At 43.1% G+C, this 18,110-nt stretch overlaps 2 pseudogenes; both read left to right on the top strand.

The window, feature by feature from the left end:
* Positions 1-486: 486 nt before the first annotated feature.
* On the top strand, positions 487-4,998 carry LOC118575240 (annotated as a pseudogene).
* A 292-nt stretch (positions 4,999-5,290) lies between these two features.
* On the top strand, positions 5,291-7,628 carry LOC118575241 (annotated as a pseudogene).
* The last annotated feature ends 10,482 nt before the right edge of the window (positions 7,629-18,110 follow it).

The following is an 18,110-nucleotide window of genomic DNA, read 5'->3' as shown; positions in this document are numbered from 1 at the left end:
GATTAGTGGGATTAACATTCTCTGGATAGCCCAGCAATATTCAGACAACACAGCCCAATTCTAAATCTGGATCTTCACTCAGGACAACCTGGACTGAGGTCCTACTTGAGCCATGGAACTTAAGACATTCTATAGCTCTTAGGCTATCTTCAGTTCTCAGACTACCTGAGTGAACTTCCAAGCTGAGGAATGTAGCAATCAACTACAGTGGCTTCCTGAAAAGCCTTTGAACTTCTGGACCTATCAGCTGTCCTGGTAACTCTGCTCCCAATGCCTTGGATGCTCAGAAGGGGATGTAATATGTAAATGCACGTTGTAACGTCTCTATCTGTCTAAGCAGATTTCCTGTTGGCTGAAAGAGACAACTAGCATCAGCTGCTGACTACAACCTGCTCCCAACAACTAAACTCCCTAGACTTGCTGAAAGCAGATTTGGACCAGTCCAGCCATTGTGAATACTCCTTGGTTCTTCAGGTGGGACAAGCCATGACTACAGTAGTGGTACATGTGGACTCCAAAGATGAGCTCACTGCCCTGCTGGAACAGTGGAAAGAGGACCATGGAAACGGGCAGGCTATGGTAGCCATCCTTAGCAGAATGTCAGAATTAATTGAAAAAGAAACTGAAGAATATCATAAAGGAGATCCAGACCCATTTGATGATCGACATCCTGTGCGAGTTGCTCCTGACTGTATGCTGGGTCACTTGCTGAGACTACTCTCCACGAATGCTGATTTCATGAACCACACTGATGAATGGGTATTAGTTGACAAGCAGAGAGGCCCCTTTAAATACTGCAGCCTGCAGATTGCTACTGGACATCATGCCATGTCTAGAAGCTGCAGTGTTCTTTGAAGAAAAGGAAGGGATTGTTGAAAATCTTTTGAAATGGGCCCAAGAGGCTGATCAGCCACTGAGGACATATTCTACAGCACTATAGGAGGTGCTATGGAAAATCAAACAGATTGTTTCAAGGTACAGAGATGAAAATACAGGCTGGTGGCAGTAGTGCTTGGCAAACTGAGAGAGCTACATGTTCAGGAAGTGTCTTTGGGGCAGGAAAGTATGTGTCTTAGGGCCCCAGAAGACTTCATCAGAGCCACGTTTGCTTTAGATGAGGAAGCTGTGGATATGGACTATGGTGACATGGCAGTAGATGTTGTGGATGGAGAGCAAGAAATTTCTAGAGATATGGACATCTCTTTTCATCTGGAATTAAGTCGGAAGACCAGTAATGGAGTATACTCAGCAATTGAGGCCTGAGGAAGCCTCAGGATTCAAGAAGTCTGCAAAGCATGGTGAAAGAGAGAACGACAGGACAGCCAAGCAGGAAATTGGGTGTGTCATCTTCTGAGCCAGATGGTGTGTTTGCTGAGGTGTCTAATAACAGCTGGTCAGAAGTATCCCCCCTGGGTGATTGGCACCAACTATACCCTCTATCCAATGACTCCTGCTATTGAGCAGAGACTTCTTCTCCAGTACCTGACCCCTTTGGGAGAGTATCAGAATTACTTCCCTGTTCATGCAACTTGAAATGACAGGAAGTGATGATGTTTTATATTGATCTGAAACAGACTAATGATGTCCTGCTTACTTTTGAGGCACTCAAGCAACTAGCATCTCTCCTCATCCATAACAAATTTGCCACAGACTTTGTTACACATGGTGGGGTACAGAAATTACTAGAAATTCCTCGTCCTTCTATGGCTGCAACTGCTGTATCTATATGCTTGTATTACCTGTCCAACATCCAGGATGCTATGGAAAGACTTTGCATGCATCCCACCAAGTTCTCTCTGATGTGGTGAACTATGCCCTATGGTAATGGAATGTTCTCATGCTTCAGGATGCCGCCATGCAACATTGTTTTTCTCAGGTTGCTTCTCATTCCCAGCTGTCTTGGAGCACTTTGACCATTATGATGGTCTTCGTCGCCTAGTGAACTTGATCAGTACTTTGGAGATTCTACATTCGGAAGACCCGGGTGGACACGTGAGCAACTATAAAATCTTTGCTACCTGCCAAAGAGGCAAAGATACCTGCATGGCTCTGCGAAAGTACTTTGAGGCTCACTTGGCCATTAAATTGGAACAAGTCAAGCAGTCCCTTCAGAGCCCTGAGGGAGCTATTCCTGTGCACTCTTCTCCTCCATACAAGGCATGCTCATACAGTGGTGAGCAGATTGAGGAAATGATGGAGTTTTTGATAGAATATGGCCCAGCTCAGCTGTATTGGGAACCTGCTGAAGTCTTCCTCAAGCTTTCCTGCGTGCAGCTCTTGTTGCAGCTGATTTCCATCGCCTGCAAGTGGAAGACCTATTATGCAAGGACTGACACTGTGCGCTTTGCTTTGGATGTCCTGGCCATCCTCACTGTGGTGCCAAAAATCCAGCTGCAATTGGCAGAGTCGGTGAAGGTCTTGGATGAGCATGGCTCTACTGTATCCACTGTAGGAATCAGCATCATTTTGGCAGTTGCTGAAGGTGAATATTTTCTCCAAGATGCTGAAATTCAGAAGTCAGCCCTTCGAGTTATCATCAATTGTGTATGTGGCCCAGATAACCGAATATCCAGTTTTGGTAAATTTACTTCTGGAACTGCTCGGAGAAAGCTGTCTCAGATCCCCAAGAGCAGTGATCATCCCCTGGCCAAGATGTGGAATGTGGTCCAGTCCAATGATGGCATCAAGGTGCTTCTGTCCCTATTGTCCATCAAGATGCCCATCACAGATGCAGACCAGATCCGAGCCATGGCCTGCAAAGCCCTAGTGGGCTTGTCTAGAAGTAGCACTGTTACACAGATTATCAGCAAATTGCCCCTTTTTAGTAGCTGGCAGATTCAACAGCTGATGAAGGAGCCAGTGCGGCAGGATAAGCGTAGATACCATGTCAAATTCTGCAACTATGCAGTTGAGCTCATTGAGCGAATACTAGGAAAGCCTCTTCTGCTTGGCACCGATGTGTCACTGGCAGGGCTACAGAAAGCAGGCGTTGTTGCCCAGTCAAGGATCTGCTTCCCTGAGAAAGAACTACTACTGTTGATAAGAAACCATCTCATTTCTAAAGGGCTTGGAGAGTCAGCCACTGTGCTGACCAGAGAGGCCGACTTGCCCATGACTGCTGCCACACACTCTTCTGCCTTCACCCCAGTGACTGCTGCTGCTCCTACTGTCTCTCTTCCTGAGACCCCTCGGATTGCCAATGGCATTGCAAATCTACTGGGCAGCCACGCTGCTATGGATGCTTCTACCCCTTCTGTCTCCCATGACTTCCCTTCCAATACTCTGCCATGCGCAACCCCGGGATCACTGGCTTTGCCTGGCCCATCATATGCAGACAACTCTCCTTTGATTGGCAGGACCAGTTTTATCAGAGAGAGGCCATCACTTTGCAATGGCCGGAATATCCAAGTGTTGCAGCAGAAGTCGGACCTCTGCACATACAGCCAGAGCCATGCTGTTAAAACACAACTGGACAGACATCTTCCTTCCCTACCAACACTGGACAGTATCATCACAGAGCATCTTAGAGAGCAACATGCTCGCTGCAAGAACCCCATTGCCACCTGTCCACCTTTTTCTCTCTTTACTCCTCACCAGTGCCCTGAGCCAAAACAGAGGAGCCAAGCCCCAATGAACTTTACCTCAAGGCTAAACCACAGGGCATGGTTTCCAAAATATGTAGGTGTAGATGGCGGAGGCTTTGATAGGCATCTTATCTTTAGGCGATTTCATCCTATTTCAGTGTTCCCGGAAGCTCATGAAGATGAGAGTGGCTTGACATGTTGTGCATTCTCAGCCCAGGAGCGGTTCCTGATGCTTGGGAACTGTACAGGGCAGCTGAAGCTCTACAATGTATTTAGTGGACAGGAAGAGGCCAGCTATAACTGTCACAACTCAGCCATCACACACCTTGAACCTTCCAGGGATGGGTCCTTACTTCTGACATCTGCCACTTGGGGCCAGCCTTTGTCTGCACTTTGGGGGATGAGGTCAGTATTTGATATGAAGCATTCCTTCACAGAAGATCATTATGTTGAGTTCAGTAAGTACTCTCAGGATCAGGTCATAGGCACAAAAGGAGACATGGCCCATGTTTATGATATTGAGACTGGCACCAAGATGTTGACTCTGTTTAACCCAGATCTTGCCAGCCACTACAAGAGGAACTGTGCCACCTTTGATCCTACAGACGATCTTGTCTTAAATGATGGGGTCCTGTGGGATGTCCGCTCTGCACAGGCCATCCACAAGTTTGACAAGTTCAACAGGAATATCAGTGGTGTTTTCCATCCCAATGGGCTGGAGGCCATCATCAATACAGAAATTTGGGACCTTCGAACTTTCCATCTTTTACACACAGTTCCTGCTCTGGATCAATGTCGTGTGGTGTTTAACTACACAGGGACAGTGATGTATGGAGCAATGTTGCAGGCAGATGATGAAGATGACTTCTTGGAAGAGAGGATGAAAAGCCCCTTTGGGTCATCCTTCCGAACATTTAATGCAACTGATTACAAACCTATAGCAACCATTGATGTGAAACAGAACATCTTTGACCTGTGTACAGACACCAAAGACTGCTATCTTGCTGTCATTGAGAATCAAGGCAGTATGGATGCCCCTAACATGGACACAGTATGCAGGCTTTATGAAGTGGGCAGGCAGCGTCTGGCAGAGGAAGAAGATGAAGAGAAGGACTCGGAAGAGGAAGAACAGGAGGAAGAGAGTGATGATGATGGCACGGATGATGTAGATGACTTTGACACTGACCAGTGGCCAGAGTCAGAGATGGAGGAGGCTGACAACAGTGAGAACACGGGACACGATGGGAACAATGACTTCTCTCCCTCTGATGAGGAGCTAGCAAGCCTAGAGGAGGGAGAGGAGGGGGAAGCAGAAGACTCTGAAGCAGAGGAGGAAGAGGTAGTGATTCTGGTAGAGGACAGCTCAGACAACTCTGATTGGGAAGATGACATCATCTTATCTCTGAATGAGTGATGTGCCAGTGCTCTCTTGCAAGAAAATCTTGGTAGTGACAGGAACTGAGAGAATGAATTCACAAAATCTGCCTTTTGCTCCCTGAACTGTGTCTTAAGGAACTGTATTCCCTGCATTTGAGGACTATGATTAGAGTGTCTCTGGAACCTGAGGTCCCATCTAAATACAATAAGAACCACAAATTAAAATGACTAAGACAGACTCCAGGGACTTCCTAGTTTGCAACTCCTACTCCTAGGATGGACGCTGTTTGCTCAAGGAAACAAACTCACATGTCTCTGGATATTTCACAATGTATTTTTTGGTATAATGTTCTTTACTTAAAGAAGAAGAAATAGTTTTTAATAAAACTTTAAAAGGAAAAAAGCATCAAGCATTTGTAACTGAGGGTATCAACTTCATTCCAACAGTCTATGTGTTCACTTCATTTTCTTTGGAAGAAAATGATGTCTAAAGAACTATATAGAGGCATTTTTACATACCTATTTCAACAAAGATGATAAATGTGGTGTCTCAAATTCATAGGATTAAGAATATTTTATTATACTTGTAACCAAAACTGTTTGGTTGTCTCAAGTTGATCTGTTTTCCTTTGTGCCAGAGCAGGAATAGAAGGCGAGGCCTGCTACTGGGAAGATGCCTAACTCCCTCCCTTGGTGGCCAAGCAGGAGTTGTGTGGACCTTGGTTTTGTGCAGTTGAGAACTTTAGGGGTATAAAGTCACTCCCTCTCTGTAATTCAGTTTTTCAAAAGTCTTTATTTCTTTCCCTTTCTTCCCAAATTTGAATTTACAAATCAAAGGTTTTTTTCTTTATTGTAATGTGTGCTTATTTAAAAAAATACAAAATAAACTACATGATGTCTTTGTTTAAAAGAATTCAAGTTCAGGAGCTTATGGTCCAAAGCCATTGTAGAGTTGTATTGGCTTCTGAAGCCTCATTCCTCAAGGAGGCAGAAGGCCATCTTGCTGGGAGATTATCCTGCAAAGCAACAGAGTTTGGTCAGCTAATGAGCAGAGTTTGAGCCCCTGGAAACAAGTGCCAGCTTGCTGCAGATTCATGAAACGGAGAGCTGGTGGTAACCTTGGGTCACTCTGGAAATTTGAGGTTCTCCCTGTCACAACACAGTCCTGTCCCTAATACCCAAGATGGGGTCTGCATTGCCTTCATATCCCCAATAAATTGTGTACCCTAATGAAACATATCTGTGGGTCAGAGAACAGAACAAACACTAGATTAGACAGAGATGAGAAAATGGTCGCACCCAGGCTTTTAACACTATCACTTTGGAGTCAGAGGTCAAGGCCACAAATAGAACAGCCAGGCATGGTGACACACATCTTTAATCCCAGCACTTGAAATCACATTTCTTGCTTGGGAAAGACACACACTTTTAATTCCAGGAAGTGACCTCAGGCCGCAGAGAGGTATATAAGAATGAGGACGAGGAACCACAGGCACTTCAGCTGAGTTTCATTCTGGTCATGACTCTGAATCTTTCACTGTCTGAAGCTTTGTGGAAATAGGATTCAATCAGTAGTTGTGGATGTGAGGTTAGCTGTGGCTTGTCTTATTCCTCTGATCTCTCAATTCTTCATCCAAATATCTGGTTTCAAATTTTATTTTGTTTTGTTTTGTTTTTTGAGGCAAGGTTTCTCTTTGTAGCTTTGTTGCCTTTTCTGTAGTATACTTTGTAGCTCAGGCTGGCCTCAAAATCATAGAGATCTGCCTGACTCTGCTTTAGAAGTGGGATATCACCTCCTGGCCCTTTTAAGATTCCTATTACAGGGCAGTAGAGTGAGCAAGTTGGCCGAAAGGGATCAGGGGGCAAACAGTCCATTAATGCTGCTGATAACTACCATCTGTCCTGGAAGAGGACTCCACATGTGGTTGTTAGTTCCTTGCTGACATAGGCCGGATTTGAGAGCTCTGAGAAAGCATCTGTGGAAACATTGACAGAGATGCTAGAGAGCTACATATCAAATGATGGCAGTAGTGCCAAGTCTTACTGTGAACACACAGCCAGGCCTCAGCACACACTGTGGAATGTCCTGGTCACACTCCTGGAAATGGGGTTCAATATGGATGCTCCTCCTGCTTATGCAAAAGGGTCTGAGAGGATGGTCATCATGGCACCTCTGGTGACCAATCAGCCAGTGAAACCCAAGGCTCTCTGTGCAGTGCACAACAGACCCCACCCACCACCCATCCTCAGCCATTTTCCTGAGTTTCCTGATCCCCAAACCTACATCAAAACTCCTTCATACCTTGAATCAGTGTTTGACAATCAGTCCATAAGGGGAAATGTGGAGTGAGCACTCACCTGCTTCATAGCCAGGACAGGCAAGACCCAGAGTCTTTTCAAAGATGTTGTCAGAACTTTCCCCTTGATTGCTGCCAAAACTTTCACCATCCCCTACCCAGAGCCTTGCTTCCCCCTGAACTGGAGTTCCAGCAGATGGAGGAGACAGACACTGAGAACATCCCTCTTCCTATCAGCACCAAGGATTCCAGAGCTGAGAAGGAGAACTCCTCCTTATCTGGCTCCTGGAACATAGAGGGGAGCATCATAGATAACCTCTATGTGAAGCCTGTGAAGAAGCCCAAGATCTCCAGGAAGTCCCTCTGCTGAGCTGAGATGGAAACTGCCCTGGAAGGGGGAAGACCCTGCTTTCCTGAGGGTGTGCAATCAGAGAGAAGTTCAGGTCCTTTGGGGCTTACCATTGCTGGATCATTTTAGCAGAATCCTTCTATGAAGACAACCTGTTTTGTAAACAGGCCAGGAGACCACTAGTGACTTCCTTGATTAAATCACTGGCCTTGATTCCTTTGATCCCTGAAGGACCTGGGAAGGTGGCAGGAAGTAAAGACTCATATGAAGAAGGCCAACTAGCTTCTATTCAAGAGGTATCTCTGACTCAGCCCCCTACACCCTCCGTGTCTCCAGACCAGAAAAGAGTGTTCTGGACCAGACAGGAGTGTTCTCATGATGACTCACAACTTCCAGATCAGAGCAGAAAGAATGTTGTAGCATGAATATTAAAGGTACTTATTAATAAATTCAAATCTGAGGCCAGTTATTTGGACGAATGCTAGAAGGTCAGAGAGACACAGAACAAGTCACAGTTACCTTACCTCGCCAGGTCCTCAGCTGGTCTTGTTTCCTCAGACTGGAAACCTCTGAGTCCTCATCCAGAATGAGTCTCAGCTGAACTGTGTTGCTCCATAGCTTGAATGCTTCTCCAGACAAATGCTTAACTAACCAAATGCTTAACTAACTACATATTTTACTTTAGTTCCTGGTCCTCACGACTTATATACCTTTCTCTCTCTGTCCCCACACACTGGGATTAAAGATTGGGTTTCTGGGATTAAAGGCATGGGTCACCATGCTGAACCTTTTCTAAAGTGGCCTTGAACTCAGAGATCCAACTGGCTCTGCCTCCCAAGTGATGGGATTAAAGGCATGCAACACTACAGCCCACCTTCTGTTATGGCTTACTGTTCCCATTTTCTAACCACCACTTTTGGCCTTGTTCTAGTGGCTGTCTGTTCTCTGACCCCAGATAAGTTTTTTTCGGGGAACACACAATATTGCAGGGAACACAATACCCACCACAGAATGACTGTGTGGATTTGGAGAAAATATGATATACTTGACAACTCATGGTGCACTCAATGGAAATCCAGTCCCCAGGCCAGACTGGAGGTAGCACACCTTGCTGTTCCCAATGCTTCTAGTCAGCACGTCTTTACTCCTCACCATTATCATGGTCTGAAGCAAACACCTGTTGAGTCTGTTGTGTGAGGTGGGAGTAGGATGGGCCTGCTGTTGCCCCTGACCTCGGAACTGCACCACTGTGATTTCTCTTAGAGAGATGCTGGGACAGTGACCTGAATCGGGTTGTGTTGACATGTATGATTCTCAATGTAAACCTATATATTTGTATTTTTATTAGTTGGGAGAGTCTTCTTAGAGGGAATAATAAAGTGTGATTTATGAAAAAAAGATTGGTGTTACAGAGAGGGTATTGATTTCTAATTTACTTTCTCACTCCCTACTTCCCCTCACCCCAGGTTCAAAAGGACAAATGGTCTGAAAGGACAGAATTTGGCAAGTTGCTGGGTCAGGTCTGTAAGTCTAAAAGAACTGATCCTCTGAGGGCATATATATTGTCCAATTTCCAATGCCAGAAGAGTTCTGTAGAACAAAGAGTCTGAGAACAGTGAGCCAATTGGATCGTGGATTTCAATTTAAAAGCCCCCCCCCCAAAGAAGTTTCTAGAGCCCTTAATGCCAGGTTCTCATTAATCCCAAGAATGTTTTATTCCAGGCTTATACAAGTAGACTGAAGACAGATACCTTTAACCTCAACTAGCAACGATAATTCACTAATCCATTCTCATTTAGAATCATGGGATTTCAGAAGTTTATTACTTGGTTAAGAAACTTGCCTTGAAGATGCCCAAGAGATCCTGGACCCCACATCCAACACTTCCAAACAGTTGCTACTAGATTTGCACAGTAAAGTGTGTGTTTACCCACTGTAGCTGTGTGATAATACAGAACTGAAATACTGAAGTCAAAGACATCTTTGGCAAGAAGCTTCAATGCTGGAGTCTGGGGTCTTTCTTGAGAGAGCAGGAGAGGCCAGCTGGAACTATCACGAACTATGTATATATACACACTAGAGCACACACTGTGGCCCATATGAAGCTTCCCTGTACAGGCAATGTCATCACCACTGAATCTATGATGAGGTGCTTTCATCCAACAATTTGGATGTTGCCAAGACTGGCCAGAAGAATAACCTCTCCTAGACAAGGCTCATATGAAGAATGCCAACTAGCTTCTGTTCAGGAGGGATCTCTGCCTCAGGTCCTTACCCCTCTGTATCCAAACCCTGCCCCATCTCAGAAAGCTTCTCACAGACATGCTCAAGACCACATCTATAGGTTAAACTGCCCCTCTGAGATGGTCATGTAGTTTTTCAGTCTTTTCTCAGTCTCCACAGGACCAAAAATGTCATCCCTGAGAAATTTACCCATTAAACCTGGACTTTTACCTCTTTTTTGTTTTGTTTTTGAGACAGTTTGTCTCTGTAAGCTTTGGAGCCTGTCCTGGAACTCATTCAGTATAGCAGGCTGGCCTGTAACTCAACAATCCGCCTGCTCTGCCTCCCAAGTGCTGGGACTAAAGGCATGTACCACAAATACCTAGCGTTATAATTCTGTAGGATTTGGATTATTCTACCAGTGGAAAGATGAAGAGGCTTAATATCAGGGTATAGAAACCTTTCAGCTTGCAAATTGGCACATAAAACAAAAGCTTCATCCCTATAGTCCACCATACCACATCAGGTTCAGGTTGCTTGGTTTCACAGCAATAAGTCATTATGATGGGGCATTGAGACAAAGGCTAAATATGGATGAGTAAAGATCAGAGAATTGCAAACACTATGTAAACACCATAAGAAAAATATGTCTAGATTTGCATCAGCACTGTACCTCATACAAGAAACTGTTGGTTAGCCTTGTAACACAGCCACAGTGGCCTAGCAGCCATAGACAGTGGCATTCCATTCCAGACTTGGAGCCAAACCCATCAGCATGGGAGAAAAAGAGGATGGAGAATGTGTGCATCTCAGGGACAAAAGATTGCTGTTAACCTCAGATTTTCAAGTGCAGGTGAATGGCAGACTGGAAAGGACTCCTTGTCCATTGCTGGGTGTAGCAGGAATCTTAAAAGTTCTCGCCAGTTCTTCATCTGATCTTGTTTCCTCAGACTGGATGGCCCTCAGCTGAACTGTGCTGCTCCAAAGCCTCAAAGCTTGACCAGCAAAATAATTCTAGTTTCTGGTCCTCATGCCTTGTATACCTTTCTGTTTTCTACCATTACTCCCTGGGATTAAACGCAGGAGTCACCACACCTTGTTGTTTCCAATGTGGCCTTGAACTCACAGAGATCCAGAAGGATTTCTGTCTGTGAAATGCTAGGATTAGAGATGTGAGTGCCACCAATTTCTAGCCTCTGTATCTACTGGCTGTCTGTTTTCTGATCCCAGATGAATTTTTTTTGGTGCACAATATTTTGAGGGAACACACTACCACATTTCCACTATTTTGTCTAAAATTGAAAAAAAAAGTATAACTAATACAAGAAAACTATCCAATAAGTATATACAATATATACAACCAAAAATTACATGAATGATGTCTAGTAAATTAACACAGGACAGATTCGCATTAAAAAAAAAACTCCTTTATATATATCTTGATAATGTCCAGGCCAGTAATATTTGATAAATTCAGACAAAAATTTTCATTACTTATTTATTTAAAACCAGTAGTTCCTTTTAAATGTAGATTTAGTAGTCTACCTTTTTTATATCTTCCCTCTGTTGCTTTTTAGGGTAGATTCAATCATCTACCCATTTACCCTATTAATTCTTAATGTTAATTCTCAGAGTAGATTCATTGGTCTACCTCATATCTATATTCTGTTTTCTTTTTCTTTTAATAAAAAAACCTCTGAACATAATCTCTTTGTTCAGCATTTTTCCTGACCATTAACAATTAACAACTTGTAACCAAACATTGCAAACAGAAACAATATCCAAAACTCATTAAATGACCAAAAACCGCCCATCACACCTCTTGGGAATGTGGGCTTCCTTTTCTTAAAATTATTTCCTGCTCTCTGGTGGTGAAGACATCTTTAGGAAATCCTGAAAAGAAAATTTTGGGGTTAAGTGTCAAGACCTGTGTCATTTGTCCAGTCTCTGCATAATGAGAAAATGCAGAACTTGTCACAACTCCTTATTCGAGTAGTCTGTCAGGCTGGATCATCTCAGGTAGCCATCTCAAAATTGTCCTAAGCAGTTTTCAGGCCAAAGTCAATCTTTTGGTGGTGCTCATCAGCTTAATGGCATTACCATAGCCCATGTGGAATCATCGTTGTGGGATCCTGTCATCTTCTTGAATATTTCAAAGTCCCTGTTAGGCATGATCATGGTTCCCTGCAGTCGGTTTTGTTTTTTTCCTCCTGTGTGGTTTGGAGTAATCACAGTCTGATAAATGTCTGTCTCTTGGAACCATGAATATTCTTGTCTAGAAGAGAAAATCTACACAACAATTTCTCCCCAGCATTTGTCTTGCCAAACGTTTCCAAACTGAAATTTGCCAATGCTTTCTTGTAACACGATGGTCCGGGAAATTCTCTGAAGAAGAAGAAGTAAATTCTTCCTCCCAGATAGCAACATCAGCTCACTCAGCAAAAAGATGACAAGCATCCTGCAACTCAGAGCAGCAGTGCCTGTCTCCATAGTCCCACAGATACCACCTTTTGTGCCTAGGCCCCTGGGGAAGCCTCCTAAGCCAACCTCAAACTCGGGATCCTCCTGCCTCTGCCTTCTTCAATAAATCCTACCAGTGTGCAACCAGAAGTGGCTGAGGGTAGCTCGGGTTTGAGCAGAGGCCCACAAGGCCTCAGGAAAGCAGCTTTTTCATGAATTTGTACCACAAACTTTAGGCACCAGATGTAGCAGTTCTTCAGCTGATCCTGTTTCCTCAGACTGGATGTCACTCAGCTAAACTGTCCTGCTCCAAAGCTCAAAAGATTAACCAGGCAAAAGCTTCTAGTTTCTGGTCCTCATGCTTTATCTACCTTTCTGTTTTCTACCATCACTCCCTGGGAATGAAGGCTGGATTTCTGGGATTGAAGGCAAGAGTCACCCCACCTGATTCGTTCTAATGTGTCCTTGAACTCACAGACATCCAGAAGGATTTCTGTCTCTGAAATGCTAGGATTAAATTGTGAGTGCCACCATTTTCTGGACTCTTATCTACTGGCTGTTTTCTGATCCCAGATACATATATTAGGGTGCACAATATTTGGGGGGAACACACTACCACATTTCCCTTTTTTTGTCTAAAATTTTAAAAAAGCCTATAACTACTACAAGAAAAACTATCCAATAAGTATATACAATATTTACAGTCAAAAATTACATGAACCTTGTCTAGTCCATTAGCACATGGCAGATTCAGATAAAAAACTCCATTATATATATTTCGATAAAGTCCTGGCGAATAATATTTGATAAACTCAGAAAGAATTTTCATTACTTATCTAATTTAAACCCAGTAGCTCCTTTTTAAATGTAGATTCAGTAGTCTCCCATTTTTATATCTTCCCTCTTTTGCTTTTTATAATAGATTCAATAATCTACACATTTATCCTATTATTTCTTCATGTTGTTTCTCAGAGTAGATTCAATGATCTACCTCATATCTATATTCTCTTTATTCTTTTGTGTTTTTTTAAAAAAAACCTCTGAATATAATCTCCTTGTTCAGCTTTTTTCTGACCATTAACAATTAACAACTTGTAACCAAACATTGTAAACAATGACAATATCCAAAACTCATTAAAGGACCAAAAACCGCCCATCCCACCTCTTGGGAATTGGGTGTCCTTTTCTTAAAATTACTTGCTGCTCTCTGGGTGTGCAGACATCTTTAGGAAATCCTGAAAAGAAAATTTTGGGGTTAAGTGTCAAGTCCTGTGTCCTTTGTCCAGTCTCTGCATAATGGGAAAGTGCAGAGCTTGTCACAACTCCTTATTGGAGTAGTCTGTCAAGCTGGATCATCTCAGCTAGCCATCTCAAAATTGTCCTAAGCAGTTTGTAGGCCAAAGTCAATCTTTTGGTGGTGTTCATCAGCTTAATGGTTTTACCATAGTCCATGTGGAATCATCGTTGTGGGATCCTGTCATCTTTTTGAATATTTCAAAGTCACTGTTAGGCATGGTCATGGTTCCCTGCAGACATTTTTTTTCCTCCTCTGTGGATTGGTGTAATCACAGTCTGATAAATGTCTATCTCTCAGAACGATGAATGTTCTTCCCTAGAAGAGAAATTCTTCACAGCAATTTTCCCCCACCATTTGTGTTGCCAAACGTTTCCAAACTGACCTTTGCCAATGGCTTCTTATAACATGATGGTCCAGGCAATTCGTGTCTGAAGAAGAAGCAGTAAACTCTTCGTCCCAGGTAGCAACATCACCTCACTCAGCAACAGGATGAGAATCACCTGCCAACTCAGAGCAGCAGTCACTGCCTCCATAGTCCCACAAATGCCACCTTTTGTGCCTAGGTGCCTGGGGAAGCCTCCTAGGCCAACCTCAAACTCGGGATCCTCCTGCCTCTGCCTTCATCAGTAAATCCTACCAGTGTGCCACCAACACCACTGGCTGAGCTAGCTCGTGTTTGAGCAGGGGCCCACAAGGCCACAGGAAAACAGCTTTTTCATGAATATATACCACGAACTTTGGTCACCAGATGTAGCAAGAAACTTAAAAGTTCTCATCAGTTCTTCAGCTGATCCTGTTTCCTCAGACTGGATGGCTCTCAGCTGAACTGTGCTGCCCCAAAGCTCAAAAGATTTACCAGGCAAATGCTTCTAGTTTCTGGTCCTCATGCCTTATCTACCTTTCTGTTCTCTACCATCACTCCCTGGGATTAAAGGTGTGACTCACCTTACCTGGTTGTTTCCAAGGTGTCCTTGAACTCACAGAGATCCAGAAGGATTTCTGTCTCTGAAATGCTAAAATGAAAGGGGTGAGTGCCACCATTACTCTAGCCTCTGAAGCTAGTGGCTGTCTGTTCACTGAACCCAGATAGATTTATTAGTGTCCAAAATATTGTTGTGGCAACACAATACCACAGCTGGGCCCACAGACCTACAGGCCACTCCTCAGTTATGACCCTGTAGGGAGAGTTAGTTCTCCACCATCTCCTGTCTGGTCCAGGCACACTTTGAGCTACTTAAGGCCCCTGCTGGCTTCCCTATCCCCTGAGGCTATCCACTTGGGGCACAGCCTGAACCTGCTGGCCATGTCAGGGCCCCACAATGTTCTTGGCCTACCCCAGGACCCAGTGTCCACTTTAATGGGAGTCACCACCCCCAGAGTCATTCTGCAGGTTCACAGCATCCACTATCTTTTTTCTAGTCACTACTGGTCTTTGTAGGCAAAGCAGGGCAGGGTAGACAGGGACATCTCCATCTCAGTCTGTTGCTTGAGGAATATGCTGCATAGAGGAGGCAGTGGCCATTTCTAGTAACTTGAATATATGACCCTGACAAGGTGGCCTAAATATATGGGCAGAAAGAATAAGCCTCCAACCCTCAGAACCAAGGTGACACAGGTTGGAGTGTACAATAAACACTCCTCAGAGGTCTCAGGTCACTTGTGAAATACAGGGGTCAAGACCATGACAGGTAGGGAAGCAAATAAAGGACTCCTTCCAAGATCCCAAAAGGACGGTTAATGTCACAAGCATGATCTATAGCCAGTGCTCTCATACACATCCTCAGATAAGCTAAAAGGAAGACGAAGAGCATTCAGATGGCACAAAAATGCTGCCGAGAAGACTTCCTAGCATAGGCAAGAGCATCTCTGAAATTGCACTTCCCCCTTTGTTCTGTTCTCCCCACTGCTGTATGGTCAAATTGACCACCAAGAATGGCCTTCACATCTGGAATCATGTCTGCTAGAAGCCTATATAGAGGACATGAAAAAGAGGCTTTGTTGCATACCCTTTCTGCTTTCAACCTTGCTAGAAAATCCATTCCTTCACTGGCATATGACATGTACTCACTCATAAGAGGATATGAGGAATAAAGTACAGGATGACCAACTTACAATCCGCAGTCCCCAGAGTGGGTAAATAAAAATGATCCAAAGAGGGATGCATGGATTTCCCAGGGAAGGGAAATTAGAAGAGAGTTCCTGAGTAAACTGGAGTAAACAGAGGGATGTAATGAGGGGTTGGGACCTTGAGGGAGCAATTATGGCAGGCTTGGTGCAGGAGACAGATTGGGGGCCAAACAAAGGACTAGGGAGAAATATGTTGCCAAGGATCTCCTAGGAATCCATTGTGATGACCAAGGCTCAAATCTGGAGCCATAGTGAAGAGGGTACCTGAACTGGATATCTACTATAATCAGACATTTTTAAATTGGATTGTCCGGTATTTTGATGTCTAATTTCTTGAGTTCTTTATATACTATAGAGATCAATCCTCTGTCAGATGTGGGGTTGCTGACGATCTTTTACCATTCTGTAGGCTGTCTCTTTTTCTTATTGACTGTACTTTTGCCCTGAAAAAAGCTTCTCAGTTTCCAAGAGGTCCCATTTATTAATTGTTGTGGCTCAGTGTTTTTGCTATTGGTGTTATATTTAGGAAGTGATCTCCGGTGCAAATGTGTTTAAGAGTACTTCCTACTTTCTCTTCTATTAAGTTTAGTGTAAGAGAATTTATGTTGAGGTCTTTGATCCACTTGGACTTGAGTTTTGTGGCATGGTGACAGATATAGATCTATTTGTAATCTTTCACATATTGACATCCAGTTATGCCAGCACCATTTGTTGAAGATACTTTCTTTTTTTCCATTGTATAGTTTTGGCTTTCTTGTCAAAAATCAGGTGTTCATATGTGTGTGGATTAATGTCAGGGTCTTCATTTCGATTCCATTGGTCCATGTGTCGGTTTTTATACCAGTACCAGGCTGTTTTATTACATAGCTCTATTGTAGAGCTTGAGAACAGGAATGGTGATGCCTCCAGAGGTTGTTTTATCATACAGGAGTCTTTTAGCTATTCAGGGTGTTTTTCTTTTTCCACAAGAAGTTGAGTATTTTTCTTTCCAAGTCTGTGAAGAATTGTGTTAGGATTTGATGGGCATTGCATTGAATCTGTAGATTGCTTTTGGTAAGATTGCCATTTTTTACTATGTTATTCTTACCTATCCCATGAGCATGTGATAGCCTTCCATTTTCTGATATCTTCTTCAATTTCTTTCTTTAGAGATTTAAAGTTCTTAACAAAAATGTCTTTCACTTGTTTAGTTAGTGTTATCCCAAGGTATTTTATATTATTTGTGGCTATTGTAAAGGGTGATGTTTCTCTGACATTCTTTCTCAGCCCTTTTATCATTTGTGTATAGGAGGGCTACTGATTGTTTTGAGTTGATCTTGTTATCCTGCCACTTTACGTGAAGGAGTTTATCAGTTGTAGGAGTTCCCTGGTACAATTTTTTGGGGTCACATTATGTATACTATTATATCATCTGCATGTCGTGAAAGTTTGACTTCTTCCTTCCAGTTCGTATCCCTTTGATCTCTTTTTGTTTTCTTATTGCTCTAGCTAGAACTTCTAGTTCTATATTGATTAATATGGGGAGAGTGGACAGCCTTGTCTTGTTTCTGATTTTAGTGGTATCAGTTTGAGTTTTTCTCCATTTAATTTGATAGTGGCTGTTGGTTTGCTGTAAATTGCCTTTATTATGTTTAGGAATGCTCCTTGTATTCCTGATCTGTCAAAGACCTTTATCATGAAGGGGTATTGGATTTTGTCAAAGGTTTTTCCGGCATCTAATGAGATGGTCATGTGTTGTTGTTTTTTTTTCAGTTTGTTTTTATGGTGTATTACATTGACAGATTTTTGTATGTTGAACCATTCTTGCATCCCTGGCATGAAACCTATTTGGTTATGATGGATAATTCTTTTGATGTATTCTTGGATCCGTTTGCCAATATTTTGTCGAGTATTTTTGCATCAATGTTCATGAGGGAGATTGGTCTTTTATTCACTTTCTTTGTTGCATCTTTGTTTGGGTTGGGTATCAGGGTAATTGTAGCTTCATAGAAAGAGTTTCATAGTGTCCCTTCTGTTTCTATTGTGTGGAATAATTTGAAGGGCATTGGTATTAGTCCTTCTTTGAATGTCTGGTAGAATTCTGCACTGACACCATCTGGTCCTGGGATTTTTTTGGTTGAGAGACTTTTGATGACTGTTTGTATTTCTTTAGGGGTTATTGGTCTATTTAAATGGTTTCTCTGGTCTTGATTTAAATTTGGTATGTGGTATCAATCCAGAAAATTGTCCATTTCTTCCAGATTTTCCAATTTTGTGCAGTACAGGTTTTTGAAGTATGACTTGATGACTCTCTGGATTTCCTCGTTGTCTGTTGTTATGTCTCCCTGTTCATTTCTGATTTTGTTAATTTGGGTGCTCTCTCTTTTCCTTTTGGTTAATTTGCCTAGGCATTGGTC

This window comes from Onychomys torridus, unplaced genomic scaffold (genome assembly GCF_903995425.1).
Source record: "Onychomys torridus unplaced genomic scaffold, mOncTor1.1, whole genome shotgun sequence".
Lineage (NCBI taxonomy): Eukaryota > Metazoa > Chordata > Mammalia > Rodentia > Cricetidae > Onychomys > Onychomys torridus.
This window is presented reverse-complemented; position numbering and strand designations above follow the sequence as displayed.